The following is a 19,267-nucleotide window of genomic DNA, read 5'->3' as shown; positions in this document are numbered from 1 at the left end:
CTGGCAGGCAGGCTGATCTCCTCAGGAACAGTTTCCAAGTGCAGGGAGGCCAGGAATTCCCCTTCTTCTCAGCAGCTAGTCCAACCATCGCAGTTTCTTTCTAGCCAAGATCAATCTAATGCCAAAACAACCTGCAGGTGTATTGTGTTGGTGTTTCCCCATGTCTCAGCTACTGCCTGGAGTTCATTTGCAGTGGTGCTCAGTGAAATTTCCTGGATAAAAATCATATCCTTCCCTAAAGGTGGCCATAGTAGGCCTATCTCTTAGTAAATGTTAAGTTTATTACAGTAACAATAGACTGGATTCTCTAAATCAAAACATTTCAGATGTAGGAGATGAGGAATAAGAGACAATTCCAAGGCCTTTTATGAGAGACTCATCTTAAAAGCTAATTTAGATCTCTGCACAGCAGCAAATATATCAGACAGTTCACCCAAAAGCTAGCTGAAAGAATGTCTGTTTATACCTCTTATTTATACTGAGATTTCAGAATGAGCTTTTTGAACAAGCTGTGATATTTTATTTGGTTTCCTGAAGTTAAGAGTATTGCAATGTCAGACTCTGTTTTCTTAATTGATTATAACTTTGCCATCCTCTTATTGCAAAGCTTGTGATGAATGAATAATATGTTGCCCAGTGCCTCTGCTGCTTGGCCAAAAAAATGGCATAGACTACCTTTTTCATATCTTTGTTTCTCACACAAATATCTTTACTGTTTCACCTGATAAAGGCATAATTTCCAGCAGCTCAGGATGGTTGAAAATAGTCATGATCCAGCCAGCATGTCTGAGTGACCCTACAAACAGCAAATGTAGGAATGCAGCTCAGCATTATAACACAGTAACTTAGTGCCTGCAGTCCAGCAGGTGGGATCCATCCTAGAACCAGACTGCTTAAAAAAAGCTCTTGAGAATGTCAGGGAAGTAACAGATCTGACCTCAAGGATTTCTCAGTTTGACATACTTGTTTCCTTTTTTTGTTTCTTATTCTTAATTAAGTAGATGCCATTCCCTGCATTTCCAGACCTGTGTTGTTTTTCATCAATGACACCCAATCTGTTCCTAAACTTTGTTTTTTCTGGGAGCTGTCTCTGTCTCTCCAGTTCAGTTCCTAACTCTTACCCTTGCCTAAGTCATCTTGCACCTTGCTGCTCCTCCAGCCACTCAGCTCAAATCATGTAGTCAGTTTGCAAGCAATAGCCTCAACCCCTGAATATCCTGAGAGAGCCCTAGACATTATCAGGTTTAATCTTGGAAAGGTGCAAAGTAAAGCTCAGAGTGTGAGAGAGCCTAAAACAAAGATGAAAATGTTATTGTTATTTCAAAGTGTTATTCCCATATGTTCAGGAAACAAAACAATGATCAGATTATGTAACTGACTCTGCAAAAACACCTGCTGGAGTAGGTAGAGTAGGATGAAAATAGGGGGAAAAAAACACAACCAAATATTCACATCCAAAAACCAATGTGACATTAACTTGGTGGAAGGGCTGACAAAAAGGATGGAGATACTCTGGTAGAGCTGTGCAGTGCTGTGTGCATTGAGGCTGAGGCAGACACCTAGTGCAGGCAGTACTGGCTACAGGGGTGAGAGGACTCCCTGGGGACAGTTTCTCCTTCCTGGCAAGGGCCAATTTGCCCAGGCTTACCCTTATCCACATCCTGATTTACCGCCCCATGACCTCGCTGTGGCACACCACCTGTCGTGTGCAGCCTGCCTTCAAAAAGGAGGCTAGAGGCTCATTTCAAGCAAGCTCAGGAAAATGACAAGGAAACTGTTTGTATTGTCTTTGCCTGGCCCTCAGTTATTGCCTATTGTTTTTTCCCATGTGTTCAATGCACTGTCCTCTGTCCTGTAGTGTACTTACTAACCTTAAGCAGAGATTAATTGTGCAGCAGCTCATTTCCCAAAGTATTTCATTCAACAAGCAGGCTGCTGTCATTGTGGGTGCCACTTTCCTGGGCTATCACACCTCTAACTGCCCTCCCTGAAGGACTTTCCCAGCCTCCTCAATGGGCCACAGTCTCTTGAGGATGTGTGTAAAAGAAGGTTGCCAACAATTAATGTAAAACCCCATAGTGACATAAAGTATGTAGCGTCCCTGTAAGCCTCAACTGAATGAATATAGTAGTCTAGGCCAGAAAGGAGACTGAGCAATGGTTTCATGCAGTGTGGCAATTGTGGCTTAGATTGTCCTCTGCTCATATTGGATCTTTAATTTTAGTTGCAGGGCTAATACTCCATAAATCTCTAGACTCTCCTCCCTCTACCCCCATTTGCACCAAATTGAGTATTTAAGCCACCCTTCCTTGTAGTTCTTTTTGTCCATCTCTCTGTCGCCCTCAAAATGAAAGGCAGGACCCATCCAAACGCAGTGAAACAAGAAAATGCTCAGATCTTTTAATACCCTGGAGCTACCCTTTGGCAGATAAAATGACTAAAATGAAATTTAAAGCACATCTGATTTACGTGTTGTTTGTGTGATTCAAATACCTATGTTTAATTTTGTCTGTGGCTTGGAAAAAGTTAATTTCAAGCCTTGTTTCTCTTGCTAGCAGCAACAACCTTTTAAACTGAGTATTACTGGTGAACCATATAGAGCTGGTTAGAAAAAAAAGTGCTTTTCAGTTCCACCATGCAGTTGTTTGGACGACAATTATGGCAGCTGAAGTTTAATCATAGTGTTTGATAGCTCATTTTCTCAATGTCAACACGAGGCACTGTGGAAAAAAATGAATTCTTTCATTTGATAAGCTGGCTCCAGAGCACTGGGCTCATTCAATAGGAAAACTCCTTCACAGGGCTGCAGCATGCATGGGTTTGCTTTCTTTGATATTTTTTTTTTTTCCCCTTTCCTTTTCCTTCTTTTTTCCCTTTTTCTTTTCTTTTTTTTTTTTTCCCCTGAAAGCCACCCAAGAAGAGATTAATCACGAGGGGGAAACTCAGCTTCACCCTCTAGCTGCAGGTCGCAATTTTTATTTGTATGGAATTGGCTTTTGGAAAGCTGAAGGCTGCCTGAGGGCAGGGACCTGATATAAGAAGAACCTGAGAATGAAGCAGCAGGGATTGATTAGCCTACTTCATATCCCACACTCCATAAGCACACTCCAACCGCAATCTAACACACCGCTGAGCTGAATAGACAAGAGAAATTGGATTCCTTCCTAATATTTAACCTTCAAGTCAGCTCCAACAGTTGTTGATATGTTGTTCTACCAGCAAGTAACAGTAGCTTTTTTTATTCCAGCTCCCACCCACATATATATACAATTTTATAAGTTATATGCTATATATTTACATATTTCCCATTTTCAATCTGTTTCAGAGTATGGTTTACCTAATCCATTTCAGTAAAAGTTTCAGGGAAGAACAAACTGACCAAACAATTATGCATAAAACTGTAGCGAGGGAAACGAGGGAAAGAGAAGTAAAAAGTAGGAAAAAAACCCTCATTGTCTGTTTCATGCCTTTCAAGGTCTTTTTCACACAGTCATTTTTCTTTTACCTGTAATTTCCCCAGACCATTAATTGTAGGAACTGTCTGGGTTGTATCCGGTGATATGGATGCTGCTGGCATTCATGTTGTAGAGGTTTCACTTAAGATACCTTTAGGTAGGTAAATCAGAGAGACATTTTGGGACATACTTGCTTTTGTTGGGCCACTCTGTGAAACCTAAGCCGCTCAGGTTGCCCACGACAGGGCACATGTGCAGGAGGAGTAGCCACACGCTGCTGGGAGCCCTGACAGTCCTGCTGCCTCTGCCCCACAACCAGTGGGTCACACTGCTGCGTCCTCTGAAGAGCTCCCCTTTCATGCTTGAGAGAAAGGCGATGTAGAATGGTTGGGAAATGACAATGACAGCAGGGTGTATGCAGGCCAGTCTTTGCAGCCCAGTCCTTCCAGGCTAGCTTGAGCATTTCTGCAGAACAGCCTTGTACATTGTCAGCTCTGGCCAAAGAGGCTGACCGTGCTACGGCTACCTTCTGATACTGACTTTTTTAGACGAAGCAGAGGGCAGCTGTGTTTAGTAGCACTGGATTACCACTAAGATGGGAACTAGAAGGAAAGCAGGGCTGTGCCAGTAGCAAGAACCCTTCACTTTCTGCTTGGTTGCCACAGAGGCATAAAGAAGTAGATGGGAAATTTTGGTTCAGCCATCCTATTTACTCCCATGGCAAGAGAGGGTACCAAGTTCTGCTTTAGTCACCACACAAAGCATCAGTAGAAGCCTTCTCACCCAGCACACAGCCTAGATCTTTTAAAATTTGGTAATCTCATTCTGCAACTTGGAGTGAAATGGTTTTTTTGGGGGGAGAATATGCTGCTGAAACAGCTACTGCTGCAAGCAAAGTGAAATTTTCACATAAACATCTTCAAACATTTTTGTGACCCATCAGCTCGAGTTTTCTGAGTCAATGTATAAGTGAATACACAAAGTTTCTCTCTTTGTTTGCATATCCTGCCTCTACTGAGCTTGAAATGTTCGTGTTATGTGGACAAAATCCAACTCTACATCTGTTTATGGCATATGTGGGCAGCAGCATCTCCAAGATTATTTTTTTTCCATGTCTAGTGAAGCTCAGTAGCTTTGTGAAAAGGAACTTGCAAGATCTGAACTAGCTTTCCCGTACCCTAATTCTGACTGGTAGTCCCCTGTACAGGCTTGGGATACTCTGAATTCCTTGCCATTCCAAGTGCAAATAAGACAGCAGGAACACTAAAACTGCTCCCTCTAAGCAGACAGACAAGACACCTCTCACACCAGTGGTAGCCTGGGTGATAAACCTTAATGTTGTGATTTTCCAACCTGTGGGTCTGGAGACTTTAACCTACAGAGAAAAGCCACATCTTGGAAAAAAGACTAATAGAACAGTGCACCAGCAAGGATTACTGAGTAACATAGGTTGGCATTAATAAGCCTACTAGGTCTCCATCAGCTTCTCAGGGGATCCTGGATAAATCCTCCAAGCCTCTCATAGGACAGCCTCTCCTGAAGCATGATTTCAGCATTTAGTCTACAAAATCTATGGATCTGTCTATCCCAAAGTGTCTATCCTGGGTCTTATTCCTTTTACAGTTTGAGCTCATTCTTTAGCACAAAACTTTACCAATTTCTTTCCCCCTTGTCACGGACATAATAGAGCTATTACACAAGAGCAGGCCTTGCTCACCAATTTGAGTATTTCTGTTGCTGGTTAAGGACAAGAAAGGAGAGCAGGAAAGAGCAAATGGGGTTTGTTTTAAAAGATTTGCGTGACGCAGCATTTGACAAGTGACAGAGCACTGCTGCCTCTCTGATGAAAAATAGTGGTTCAGCAGCCTGAAAAATATTTGTGGGAGAGAGCTGATTTTGATCTAGATGTGTGAAAAATGATCATTATGTTTCACATTTGATAATGTCGAAGTGCTTTCGTGGAATATAAAGGTCTTGGCTGAAAGGAAGCACTGGGACTATATCTTAACAATTTGCTTTGGTACTGTTAGGTATTTTCATTTCCTGCAAGTTTTGCTTGGCCTGAAATTTTGACTGTTTGTTCTGGTGTGGGACTTGCCTGAGGAATTAAAGCTGTGGCCTTTGATCTGCTGCATCGATGTGGGTTGTGATTCACAGGGGCACTGATGGCCATAAACACAGCCATTCCCTTCCCCGTGCGTTAGAAGGGGCTTTGCCATTGCCCTGGCTGTTCGCTCTGGGTGTACGTACACATTTTACATGTTGCTGCGCCTCTGACTTGCTTCTGCTCACACACAGCTACCTGCTGCCGCTAATGACTCCCTGTGCTCTGTTAGTGATAGCTGCCAAGCAAGGCAGAATCCTTCCCCTGTGAGCACACATACCTGCTGACAAGTACCAAAGACTGCAGGTTTATAAAAAGAGCTGGTTTATGAAGCTGAAATACAAATATGTGTCTGTGTGGTGAGCCCAGCACATTCCAGTACCCTGGCTAATGCAGGAAGCGAGAGTGCTGCATGGGGTCACTGGAATCATAGAATCACCCAGGTTGGAAGAGACCTCCAAGACCACCCAGTCCAACCTATCACTCAGCCCTAGCCAATCAACTAGACCATGGCACTAAGTGCCTCATCCAGTCTTTTCTTCAACACCTCCAGGGATGGTGACTCCACCACCTCCCTGGGCAGCCCATTCCAATGGCAAATCACTATCTCTGGGAAGAAATCCCTCCTAATATCCAGCCTATACCTCCTCTGGCACAACTTGGGAGTTCCTCCTTCTGTGTTTGAGAGAAAATATTTTAAACATCTCCCCCTTGTGATATTTTACTATTACTATTATTATTATTAAGCTGCTGGTTGCAGATTTTGTAAGTAGCAGTCTCACCTGATATTTCTAACAACTTAATGAATGCTATGACAAATGTAAATAGTATTTCAGAAACACAGGTTTCAAGATTCTATTAACAGGGGCCACGGCCCTCAATGAGGCATAGCTCCTGCTAGGCTGCGTGCTGTAAAAGCTCATTTGAGGCCATGCCTATATCCAGGAGCTTAGAGCCAATGACAAGAATCCCATCTTCATTTTTACAAATGAGAAACTGAGGCAAACAAGTCATGAAATGCCATGTCCAGATAGCAGAGAGGTGCTGTAGCAGAGCCAGAAAATGAGGTGTGCTCTCCTCCTGTCAAACTGCTGCATTCCTTCCCTGACCTTACTGTCACAGAAACCTTGCATGAGGTGAGCAGCCTCTCAAGAGTGGGATGCCAGACTGTATTTCTTTTGTCTGTGCCACTGGAAGCTCACCAGCAATTGGGAAATATTGCTTTTCAAAGATACTTATCAGGTGGCAGTGCTGTGTGTCTGCATGGGCTAGACAGTGCTGGGCAGAGTGTGAGAGAAGGTGGGCAGGTGGCAGCTCCTGCCCTTCACAGAGCCTCTGCAAATTCACCCTGAGCACCAGCCAAAACTCACCTGCTTGCCATCTCCAGTGATGCTCATGCCTGTTTGAAGCCACGCTGGCACTGCTGGTAAGCAGGTAGTCACAGTACTGCTGGAATTAAGCACAAGGAATGATGTCTCTGAAAAAAAGATAAGTTATAAAAGCAGACTTAGGCTGAATTTACCACAGCAAGAAATTAAAAAGATGTGCAAGTAGAGAGAGAAGGAAAAGTGTACAAGAAAAAAAGTAGTAACAGTTAGACAGAGAGGTAAAAAGTTGAAAGGAGCCTTATCTAAAGTAACATCTGAGGGCTGCCTCTAATCTCATCAACACCCAGACCCTAATGCTGGCATCATCACCATAGTGTGGGTGAACCTTGTTGGACACAGGCTACAGCTTGGCCAGAGCAGCCTCTCTCTGATGGTGACAAAATGTTCCACAAGGTCTTTTGGTCATTCTGAGAAGCTGGATTTGTGATTTTGCATAAACTGCCATTCTCTGGGTTTGAAACTAACTTGAGAGGATTTAAGCTGAGTGTTAGTAATGCAACTTCTGTGGCAAAGCCATGAAGGAACATAGAACTAGGAAGTAATGAGGAAAATTCTGCCCAACGCAGGAGAATGCTCCAGATGCACTGGTAAGAGCATGTTTCATGAGACATGATTATTTTCTGTGCTCTTTATTCAATCACAGCATGATCTTCATCCTCCTTTTTCTCGGTCCCTCTGCAATCCACTGTTACTTCACTGTCATGCTCAATAGAAATAGATACATATTTCCTCACCCTGTCCCAAAAAGTAAGTTTTGTGTCATCTGTAATCAATTTGTTGTTGTTGTTGTTCAAAGTGTTATGCTGAAATTCAGATCTGGCAAACAAGCAGTGCAGCAACTCCAGAAAGTAGTGTTCAGTCATGAAGTGTCACTCCTGCTGACCCAGCCTGTGCCCTGCTGACTGGCACAATGGCAAACAGGATCATTTTGCTACAGACTTTACCAAAGAATACAACCTGGTCTCTGTCTCTCTCTTTTTTCTTTTTTTCCCCACTTACCTCCACTGCTTCCTTCTTTTTGGATTCTATGTCTGGTTTTCCACCTCTTGGTGGAATCCTTTCATCAAAGGTTCTGCTTCCTTAAGAGAATCTTTGGTCTTCTATGTCTGGTTTTCCACCTCTTGGTGGAATCCTTTCATCAAAGGTTCTGCTTCCTTAAGAGACCCTTTGGTCTTCTCAGTTTATATCCTCATCCATGGAGGAGTCCCCCAAATGCCTTACTCTCAGTTTCTTAGGTCCTTTTGCCTTTTTCCCCCCTCTTCTTTTATGACTTACCTATTTACCCATACTCTCCTTCAGTCCATTCCATGCAAACTATCTCACAGATGATGTGTGGCATTTGATCCACTGCATCTTTACTTAGTTTGAATTCAACAGTACTTAACTAAAGCAGCCTCAACGTTTGCTGCTTTTTTCACATCATCTTTTTCTCTTGGGCATGCTTTTTGGCCAAGACACATCTTTTTGAGTGGGCTTCTTTCTTTACACCTCTTGCCAACCAAATTAGTGGGTTTTGGGTTTGGATTCCCCCCCTCCCCCCCTTTCTCTGTGTCCACTCATTCCACCTGAACTCTGGTTACTGGCAAAACCTGCAAGTAAACTATACTGGACTATGGGGCATCTATTAGACTGTGTTACTATGCATGTTAAAAATGTAACCTCGTTCTACTTGAGAGGTCTTTAGACAGTGTGCCAAATACAGCCTACATTACATTCCATCCCAATTAGATATCTGCCCTTTGAAGAAAATGCTGCTTCAGTTGTGACACTGCTTTCATCCACTCTAATGCTTTTTTTATTCCTCAGGAAAGTAAAAAAAAAAAGATCAGAATGCTTCTATTAACCTTGTTCTCCTAAATGTCTGAGCAGTTAAATTTTAGGTCATTATGCTGATTCATAAGGCAACAAGTAAATTCCTTGGTTGATACCTGCCAGTTGAGTAGGCTTTATCTGATTCCATCTTGTGCCTGCAGCAGAATAATATTTCCGTCGCAGTCAGCTTATGGGTGCAAATGATCACATCTGCATCTTGATTTATTCCTTACTAGTTGGAAATATGTAGTGTCAAGTATTCAGTGAGTTTCGCTAGGTCCTAATGAGGATTCAAGTGTAACAGGATTTTTCTCCAGCTTCAGTCTTGTAGAAAAAGTTTCTTCTGCATATCTGTCTTACCAAATCAAAAAACAGATACAGTGTGCTGGCATTTAGGATATTTTACTTCCAGTAAAGTTTTAGGCTATGCTAAAGAGAGGAGGAGGATTGCACACTTCAATCCCACCACTTATACTGCTGTGGTGTTGGCAAGAAGTAGAAAAAGATGGCTGGGGAACCGAAGACTAACTCTTGTGTCTGGCTGGGAAGATAAGAGGAGAGACGTTTAATACCTGTTAACTCTCCTGAATCAGAACTTCAGTAAAAAACAAAGGGTCAGTAGCAGAATTTATGGCTCCAAAAGGCTGTCCTGAATTGCTCAACATACAATAAGCCATATATTTAAGTGGTTTGCTAGTCTGGTGTTGCTAGAACATTTTATTATCTTCCCTACAGTCTTCCCTTGGTGATTTACCTGGGCTGGAGAGGAAGTGAATAGCAACCTTTTATGGCAGCGTATGGCTCTGTCTAGATTGATAGGAACCACAGCAGCCTTCACAGGTAACAGGGACTTTTTGTGATGACAGAGCCTGTCCCTGACCACATTATTCACTCATCCAGGCATTTGTCAGCTCAGGTGTTTCAGAACTGGTCCTGCTGCTTGTTTAAAAATGAGGTGCCAAGAGATGTAGTTGCTGTTATGAAAAGATATTCGGTCAGCCGCTGGGTTAAAAATCAGATTGTCACTGCTTTAAAATTCTGATCTTGCTGTCCATCACACTAAAGCATGGTAATAGCTCCTCTAAAGTTAGTCATCCTTGTGCTTAGGCAGGGCTACGTAGCAAGACTCTGGACCAGTGTAAGCATGGATATTTGGTTATTATGTAGAAGAGTTATAATAAGAAATATGACTGCAAAAGCAAAGCAGTCAGTTGAAATTGGTCTATAATTAAATGCTTAGAAAATTCTGTGCTTAGCTCATTTTAAAATCAAGTGCTTCTTTGTAGCAATTTCCTTTCTTTAATTACAATTTCCTGTCTAGTTTGACATTTACAATGCAATCTTGGGGGACATGTTTGTGATTTATTATTCTTGCTCCTATCAGGATATCACTCGGTAGAAATGAGTTTATAAAATAAGAGCTCAAATTATTGTGGCCTTTGACCAACAAAGCTGGCTCATAATTTTGGGCCCCAGAAAAGATGAAGATTTTTGACAATCAAATGCAGAATTACCAGTGGGGGACAATTTTGGGAACTATTTCAATTTTCTGAGACACTCTGCATTTTTAATAAGGAATATATAACTGGTTATACGTTGGAGCACAGGCTTAAGAGTAGAAAGGGCAATAGTGAATTGTAAAGCAAACCTGAAAGGAAGACTTTAACATCTAACATTGTTTAGCCTCCTCTGGATGAAATTGAAACTGCTAAATCAACATTACTTGGAGATGATCTAATGGAAGAGAGATAAAAGCTCAGATCAGTTCACAGCAATGCACTCTCCCTTGTCTTTAGCATTCCTGACTCCATGGGTTAATTCTTCAAGAGCTGCAGAGGGAAAATTTTCTGTTTGTTTTTGTTTCAAATGTTATTGAATGAATTTTCTTCCTGGTTATTATTTTTCTGTTGAGGTCTCTCGTTTAAAGTAACAGATGCCCCTGTTAAACTGCATATTACATGATCTGTTCTGCTGTCACTGCTTTTCCAATTACTTTTGTTGTCCCCAATTCAGGAAAATGTCACTGTTCAGGACAACACAGAAGTCAAAAATGAATTCTCCATGACTTATGCAAATGTTCAAAGTTAAATGTGAACTTGTCTGTAACATGAAATATGCATCCTGCCTTGTGCTTTGTGAAGAGTGGGTTCTTAAGATCTCTATCCAAAGTGGTAGGTGTCTTTTTAATGTTAATTTGATGTAATGTCAAAATGGATGGCCTATAAAATGATATTGAAGGAGAGAGAAATGGTATTGGCAGGAAGAAAATCTGTATCTTTGGAGATCTTTACAACAGCTCGTGTACACATTGCTGGGAGGTGCAAATGCTTAGCACCTCTCAAAGTCAGGCTGCTTTTATTTAGATGCCAGCATATAGAGTTAAGAGCCTATTTTTAAGTACTGTGAATTAAAATCATTATTTTAAAGAATCTGTCCTCCCTCATGCCCAAAGAGATGAGAAAACATGGTATTAGTTACTTCATTTTAGTAAGGCAAAAGTGAAAAAGTAGCAGGGCTCTGACTCCAAGCAGTGCCCTGGTTAATGATGGGATTAGGAGTCCTGCTGCAGCACTTCAGTACACCTGGTCCCCAGCTCAGATGCCTGCACGCAGCTCTTTAGTGACAAGCACACAACGTTTCTGTCCTTCCAAAACACCCTCAGAGCCAATAGCATTCCATAGGATGTAGCTTACTTCAGTGGCAGATTACAGTAAATGCTTGAACATCTCTCTGCCTGTCTCCAGTTTAGTCTAGCATTCAGTGTGGGAAGGAAGTAATATGGAAGTTGGACACACTCATGATGAGGCTGTAATGAGCATCCACACTGCTGCCTGTTAAGACCTTGCAGCAATGAGGGGCCACTGCCTTCTCAGAGACAAGGCCTCAGGCAAGTCCATGGGCCAGTGACAACATATAGCTCAGAGGTGGGGAAGAGGAAGGATGTGTCCGTGGAAGTGCAATGAGTAGTTCTAAGTAATATGGTATCAGCAGTCAATGCTTGGTAGAAAAAAGTGGAGGAGAAGAAAGCTGAGTAATGAGACCAATACATCTTCAGCATCCAGTGTCAAAACAGATTTGAGTTGTGGTGGCTGGGTATGTTTGACTTTGGGCTGTGCCCATTACTGGTGAGCAGAGAGGCATTTTCTGATGGGAGTTGTGGTGGCTGGGTATGTTTGACTTTGGGCTGTGCCCATTACTGGTGAGCAGAGAGGCATTTTCTGATGGGAGTTTTGGTGGCTGGGTATGTTTGACTTTGGGCTGTGCCCATTACTGGGGAGCAGAGAGGCATTTTCTGATGGGAGTTGTGGTGGCTGGGTATGTTTGACTTTGGGCTGTGCCCATTACTGGTGAGCAGAGAGGCATTTTCTGATGGGAGTTGTGGTGGCTGGGTATGTTTGACTTTGGGCTGTGCCCGTTACTGGTGAGCAGAGAGGCATTTTCTGATGGGAGTTGTGGTGGCTGGGTATGTTTGACTTTGGGCTGTGCCCATTACTGGTGAGCAGAGAGGCATTTTCTGATGGGAGTTTTGGTGGCTGGGTATGTTTGACTTTGGGCTGTGCCCATTACTGGTGAGCAGAGAGGCATTTTCTGATGGGAGTTTTGGTGGCTGGGTATGTTTGACTTTGGGCTGTGCCCATTACTGGGGAGCAGAGAGGCATTTTCTGATGGGAGCTGTGGTGGCTGGGTATGTTTGACTTTGGGCTGTGCCCATTACTGGTGAGCAGAGAGGCATTTTCTGATGGGAGCTGTGGTGGCTGGGTATGTTTGACTTTGGGCTGTGCCCATTACTGGTGAGCAGAGAGGCATTTTCTGATGGGAGCTGTGGTGGCTGGGTATGTTTGACTTTGGGCTGTGCCCATTACTGGTGAGCAGAGAGGCATTTTCTGATGGGAGCTGTGGTGGCTGGGTATGTTTGACTTTGGGCTGTGCCCATTACTGGTGAGCAGAGAGGCATTTTCTGATGGGAGTTGTGGTGGCTGGGCATGTTTGACTTTGGGCTGTGCCCATTACTGGTGAGCAGAGAGGCATTTTCTGATGGGAGTTGTGGTGGCTGGGTATGTTTGACTTTGGGCTGTGCCCATTACTGGTGAGCAGAGAGGCATTTTCTGATGGGAGCTGTGGTGGCTGGGTATGTTTGACTTTGGGCTGTGCCCATTACTGGTGAGCAGAGAGGCATTTTCTGATGGGAGCTGTGGTGGCTGGGTATGTTTGACTTTGGGCTGTGCCCATTACTGGTGAGCAGAGAGGCATTTTCTGATGGGAGCTGTGGTGGCTGGGTATGTTTGACTTTGGGCTGTGCCCATTACTGGTGAGCAGAGAGGCATTTTCTGCAGCCTCTTCCATTTTTAAATTATTTTTTCTTGTAGTTACTCTTAGAGGGAGAAGTGTTTATCTTTGCAGCTTGATGCTAAAATAGAAGATAATCAAGACAGCCACTGTTGCCTAGCCTGGAAAGGCAGGTATTATGAACTCAAGTATCTCCTAGCTCTCCTCATGCCATCATAAACCTGCAGAGTTTACTCAGGTTCTGCACATGCCAGTACACATCCACCAAAACTCTCCATTCAGTCAAAATCTGCGATATAATAGGTCATGCTCTGTCACTTCTCATTTAGACACTAGCTGGCCAGGATTGGCAGTTCAGTCCAAGGGTTTTAAAGCTTTGCTAAACTCCTGGAAAAGTTTTCTCTTTTGATTGGGATCCAATTCAGAGATCCACGGTGTGATCTAATCTGGCTTGAATTCCTAAACTGAAAGAATTAAATCACCTTTCCAAAATCTTCTCCCTTCAGAGGATTATGATGCACTCTTGAATTCTGGACTGAGTGAACTCTTCTACAGGAATAAAACCACTTATGAGAGGAGGCTCCTCAGATGATGTGAATGGGCAGAGCTTCACTGGTGTCAGGCAAATAATGCTAGTTTATAAATGCTGATTCCTGCGGCCTTAACAGAATGAGATCTTGCCAGAGCTGTGTGTTTTGACTCTGTTAAATCTTTCAACCCACATATGGACTATATCTATATATATATGTATTTTACTTATGCACAGATGTTTTAGTCCCTGAGTAGAAACAGTCATTTAGGCAGAATTCCTCTCTGCTAATGTTGTTCTTGTAAAAGTCATACCAGTTACAGTTTCACACACAGCCAGTGACAAATACAGCAGCAGAACTTTGCTGGGGATCATACCACAGAGAAAAAGAGCAAAACCTGTTTCACTGAATGATAACTCCCCTTTGGCATCACCATTGTAATAAGCCTGCCATAGATAAATAATGTGTAATTTCACAGCCAAAAGAGACAAAAAGCTATTGGAGAGACTCCAACAGAGGGCTACAAGATGATTAGGGGCTGCTCAGCCAGGAGAAAGAAGGTTGAGAGAGGATCTTCTCAGTGCTTACCAATATCTAAAGAGCAGGAGGTCAGACTCTTCTCAGTGGTGTCCAGTGAGAGGACAAGGGGCAACAGGCAGAAACTGGAACACAGGAGGTTGCATCTGAACTTGAGGATAAACTTCTTGCCTGTGAGGGTGCCAGAGCCCTGGAGCAGGGTGCCCAGAGAGGTTGTGCAGTCTCCTTACCTGGAGACTTTCAAAACAAGCCTGGACACAGACCTGTGCAACCTGATCTGGGCACATCTGCCTTAGCTTAGCAAGGGGCTTTGACTAGACAATTTCCCCAAATCCCTTCCAACTCCTGTCACTCTGTGCTTCTGTAATAATTCTGTTCTCTTGAGCCACAATTCTGTGCTCACAGCAAACTCTTTTACTTGGAGAAGAACCTACAGATGCAGGCTGTCTGAACTAATAAATATTTGTAGGCTTCCTTTCTTACCAACCACCTCTTCTTATTCAGTACCTAGAGTTTCTCCTGCAGAAAATGAAATTATACAAATATTTCAAAGTATTGATTCCTTTTTGGTATCCCTTTTCTGTGGACAGCAAATAAAAAACAGTCTGGTGGGAAAACAGGCATTCTGCTGTTGCTTTAACCTTAGCCTGGGATGCCTTCAGCAATTGTGATACATTAGAAGAACAAGAATTTTCAACAGGAAGCACTTAAAAAATCCTCCTCTGCTCTCTTCATTTATGTTCTTCTTTGTAAACGGCCTTGTTTCCCAGAATATGAAGTAACCAACACTCCTTGCTATTTTCACCTGGACCTTTGGGGTTAGGCTTCAAGTAGTGCTCTGTAAGTTCAAATGGAGACACACTCTGTGACCTGAAGAACTTAGGCTTTATTTGTGTTCTTAACAGTGGAACAAGTCACACTGCCTGGCCTGGATGCAACACTGACTAATTTTAACTCCTGAAGGGAATTCTTGGGAAGTGCTTTTTGGGAAGGAGCTCAAACACAGGGATGGTCCTTTTGTCCCATAGATCACTTATAGAGTGTATCTTGCTTGACTTCCCTTGAAATCCGTGGGGGTTCTGTCACTAAGCCAACAGTAAGCCCACAGTTTATATTTGCAATGTATTTCTTATTTATTCAACCTGAGCACTGCTTTTGCCTTTTTCCAGATAGGCAGAAAGTTCAAGACTTAACCTGATTCCAGTCTCCAAGGCATTTTTTTACCACGGATGTAATTCCAACAGGTTTTGATTTACACCAATCAAGAGTTCAGAACTTGGCTCAGCATCCTTGTTTCTGTGTTTCAACACCACTCAGCAAGGCACAGATGCAGGAAAGAGGCTGGAGTGCAGCAAACAGCAGCACTATTGGCCTGTCAGCTTCTGCACGTTTTGCTATTTCCTAATGTTTGTTTGGGTTTCAAATACTGCTCAGGCAAAATTAATTGCCTGCACATTTCTGAAAACTTAGTCCAATGATCTCTTATTTTTTTCTATTTCCTGGACTATGTGTGCTTTTGGCTGCCAAAAATAACTCTGAGAGACAGGTTACATGGAAGCTGGGATTATGCATGGAAAGTGGAATCATAGAATCATAGAATCGAGGTTGGAAGAGACCTCCAAGATCATCCAGTCCAACCTATCACTCAGCCCTATCCAGTCAACCAGACCATGGCACTAAGTGCCTCATCCAGTCTTTTCTTGAAGACCTCCAGGGATGGTGCCTCCACCACCTCCCTGGGCAGCCCATTCCAATGCCAATCACTCTCTCTGGGAAGAGCTTCCTCCTAACATCCAGCCTATACTTCCCACAGCACAACTTGAGACTGTGTCCCCTTGTTCTGTTTCTGGTTGCCTGGGAGAAGAGGCCACCTCCCGCCTGGCTACAACCTCCCTTCAGGTAGTTGTAGACAGCAATGAGGTTACCCCTGAGCCTCCTCTTCTCCAGGCTAAACACCCCCAGCTCCCTCAGCCTCTCCTCATAGGGTTTGTGCTCCAGGCCCCTCACCAGCTTTGTCGCCCTTCTCTGGACACATTCCAGCACCTCAACCTCTCTCTTGAATTGAGGGGCCCAGTAATAGCAGTACTCTCATGCACGAAGAAGGAGCAGGCTGCCGATTGTAACACGTTTAAAGGGTCAACAGAAATCTATAAGCGGTCAAGAAACAAGACAAACATCAGCCGCCAGCCTGATGGGAAAAGCAACGTCCATTAAGTCCATTAAATTTAACATTGAAATCAATGTTTAAACCACAAGAAGTAATTAGTGTAATTCATATTACAGACCTTTGGAATTTTGAAATCAGGTTTAATTATATTGAAAAATGACAGCTTCGTTTTCCCTCGATGGGTAGGGCACCACCACCTTCCTGCTGCTTTTACTGGGGCTGGGTGCCGATACTGGGTTTTTAATGACGTTAAGCAAAGTAGTGTTTTGGCCAGTTGAGGAACAATAAATCAGGTTAGATTCTTTTTGAATGGAGACAACACAGATCAAGTGGCCTTTAAATCATTTTCCTTTATCGCTGGGAAGTGGAGCTGTTCACTTGAAACAGCAGCCCACAGAGGGGAAAAAAAAAGGAAAAGAAACAAGTTGTAGAGTGCTATTTGGATTCCCTGGCTCCCTTTCCCTGCATCAATGGACAATTCATGAGCTACTGCTAAGCTCTGGAAAGGTATCTCTGTAATCCTTTGCCAATACAAACTTCACATAACTTTTACAAGGTCTTTCATTAGCAGTCTCAGATTTGAAGAAAGATGAAGTGATAGTGCATCTTCTGAACTTAAAACCCCTCAGTGTTGCAGAAGGTGCTGACAAGGACAGTAAACGTGCCTGGGAGGATGCACACACAAAATGTTAACTTTCAGAGGGTTTTCATTGCTGGCTTTGAGGAAGATAAAACATTTATCTTATTTCTAGCTTCTCAGTGTGCTTCCACACTCTTGTCTGCTTTCTTGAGCCACGTTCCTTTGCTGCTTCTGTTTAATTGGGGATCTTTTCTTTATGGGCTGAATGTCTACAAAGCTATTAATAAGGCTTCTGGATAAACAGTGATGGCTTCTCTTTCATCTTCCATTAACGCACAAATGCAGTGTGGGTATGCAAATAACTGATGTTAAAATTAGTACCTCATGCTCTGAGACCATTCCTGGTTCTACCCTGTATTTTGGGTGGAGGAGTCACGCATGCAGAGAAATAGGAACAGCAATGCTTAGCCTCAGCCTGAGTTTGCAATGGAGTGTGCCAACACGATGAGTATGCCCCTGTACTGATTCTCTATACTTGCTGAGCAAGCCAGAGTGTGAGTACAGGAATGAGTAACTGAAAGTAGTGTAGAAAACCATCATGGAGCAGATAACCCCTTGATTCACCTTGCTATGTGCTTGTTCATTTAAACTGATTACAAAAGTAATGCAAAACCCCTCTAAGTTTAGGTAGCTTTAAGTTGTTTGAAAATGCGATATGAAAATCCCAGCTTCTCCCTACATCAGATAAAATGAATTTCAAGAGATGCAAAGTGAGTGAAACTTCTTCAGACACCACAAAGGCTTGGGTCTCAGTGTTTCCTTCCCACTGTGGGGGTCCAGCTTATTCACCAGTGCTGTCATGGTGATATGTAGAGGTTTGTCCTCAGCCTGCCACATCAAGGATATGGTGGAGGAGTAAGACCCCAGAAGAATGCTCTGTCAGGTCTTTGAAAGCAAAAGTTCAGCCGCCAAGAACCCAGGAACTATAATGGATGCTGCTGTAAAGAATGGTGATGAGGCATATGCAGGAACGTCACCATTAACAAGCCATGAGGATGTCGCTGCAGAAGGCAAGGAAAGTAATGGAACAGTAGAATGAAAGGAGGGGAGATGTGGTATGATTTGAACAATGGGATTGTTTTGCCAGCACTTTGGCTAAAAAACTTGTTTAAACTGGTAGAGGAGGAAGCTCAGTATTTAGGACTGAGCATTTCTGAAGCACTCTTTACCAACAAGTGGCTGTTAGGGCAACAGTAAATCTCTGTACCATTCAGGGGTGTTTTGCTGACTGTAGAGGGTGTGAGTGCAGGTACAAGATCTCCTTACAGGGTATGGGAAAAAGTCTGTGTGTAAACAGAAAGAGGGCAGGAGAAGATGCCAGACCTGTACAGAGATTCCCAACACAGATTACTCTTTGGGCATGTTGATACTGTATGGCTAGATGTACACTCATCGAGCCCATGCTATTCACTGAAAAAAATCCTTCTCAGGAGGGATTATTAGCTCAGGCTTGGTGCCAGTGCAATCACATGGCTTCTGTCAGATTGGAGCGTGGGCAGAGCTTGCTCATGGCTGTTTGCAATATGTGGTGTAAACATACCCAAAGAGTAATAGCAGGTGGTAGCAGAGGAGGTGGATTGAAAGGAAGGCTTGGAACAAAAGATGTTAAGCTTCATTTGGTGTATGATGAGCCAAATCCATCACTGGTGTAACGCCCTGAAGTCAGTGGAGTTACAATAATAAAATTAGTCTAAAGAATTCTATCTGTCCCTGGCACTCCATGCAATGCCTTTGATCTGATGAGGTATATGTCATGGCAACATCTTGCCTGCCGAACTCACAACATGGTGCCTCCAGGGTGAAGCACTGGGGGGGGGGAGAAAAGCTCACAATGGCACTGGGAAGTCATGAGCTAAGTTTTAAATGTACATTTCAGTCTGAAATCCTGGCACAGTCTTCTCCTTGCATATTTGCCCCAAATGGTAACAGTATAATGAAATTTTTGGCCACACTTTTAGAGCTCGAAATGGGATTAATTTCTTTCTGTTTGGCTAGTACAAGTAACTGCACATGAGAGTTTATGCAATAGCAGAGGGGGTTATTTTGTCTTGGCAGTGTTTTTGTCTGGAGCCATGGAAGAAACTGAGGTAATATGAATATTGTATTTAGCTCTCTCCATCCACAGAAGAAATCCTGGCATTTCATTTGGCACTTTCTACTTATTAAAGTGTTCTCTTGCATTCCTTCCCAGCTCCATCTCTGAAACTCCTGAGCAGGCCAAACCAATTCCTCTCACCTCACTCCTCCTTCCTTAAAAAAAAAACAAACCCAAAATATTCCCAAGAAAAAGCCAACACAACATCCAGAAATACAACCCAAACATCTCCAGGTACAATCTTCTTTCCTT

At 43.1% G+C, this 19,267-nt stretch overlaps 1 protein-coding gene across 1 annotated transcript in view; it reads left to right on the top strand.

Annotated features, from left to right (window-relative positions):
• The window catches only part of LOC135186333 (uncharacterized), a 268,707-nt gene that overhangs the window by 222,460 nt on the left and 26,980 nt on the right, over window positions 1-19,267 (top strand). The gene's annotated exons all lie outside the window — the stretch shown is intronic.

This window comes from Pogoniulus pusillus, chromosome 24 (genome assembly GCF_015220805.1).
Source record: "Pogoniulus pusillus isolate bPogPus1 chromosome 24, bPogPus1.pri, whole genome shotgun sequence".
Lineage (NCBI taxonomy): Eukaryota > Metazoa > Chordata > Aves > Piciformes > Lybiidae > Pogoniulus > Pogoniulus pusillus.
Note: the sequence above shows the minus strand (reverse complement) of the source record. Positions and strands in the feature narration are given on the sequence as shown.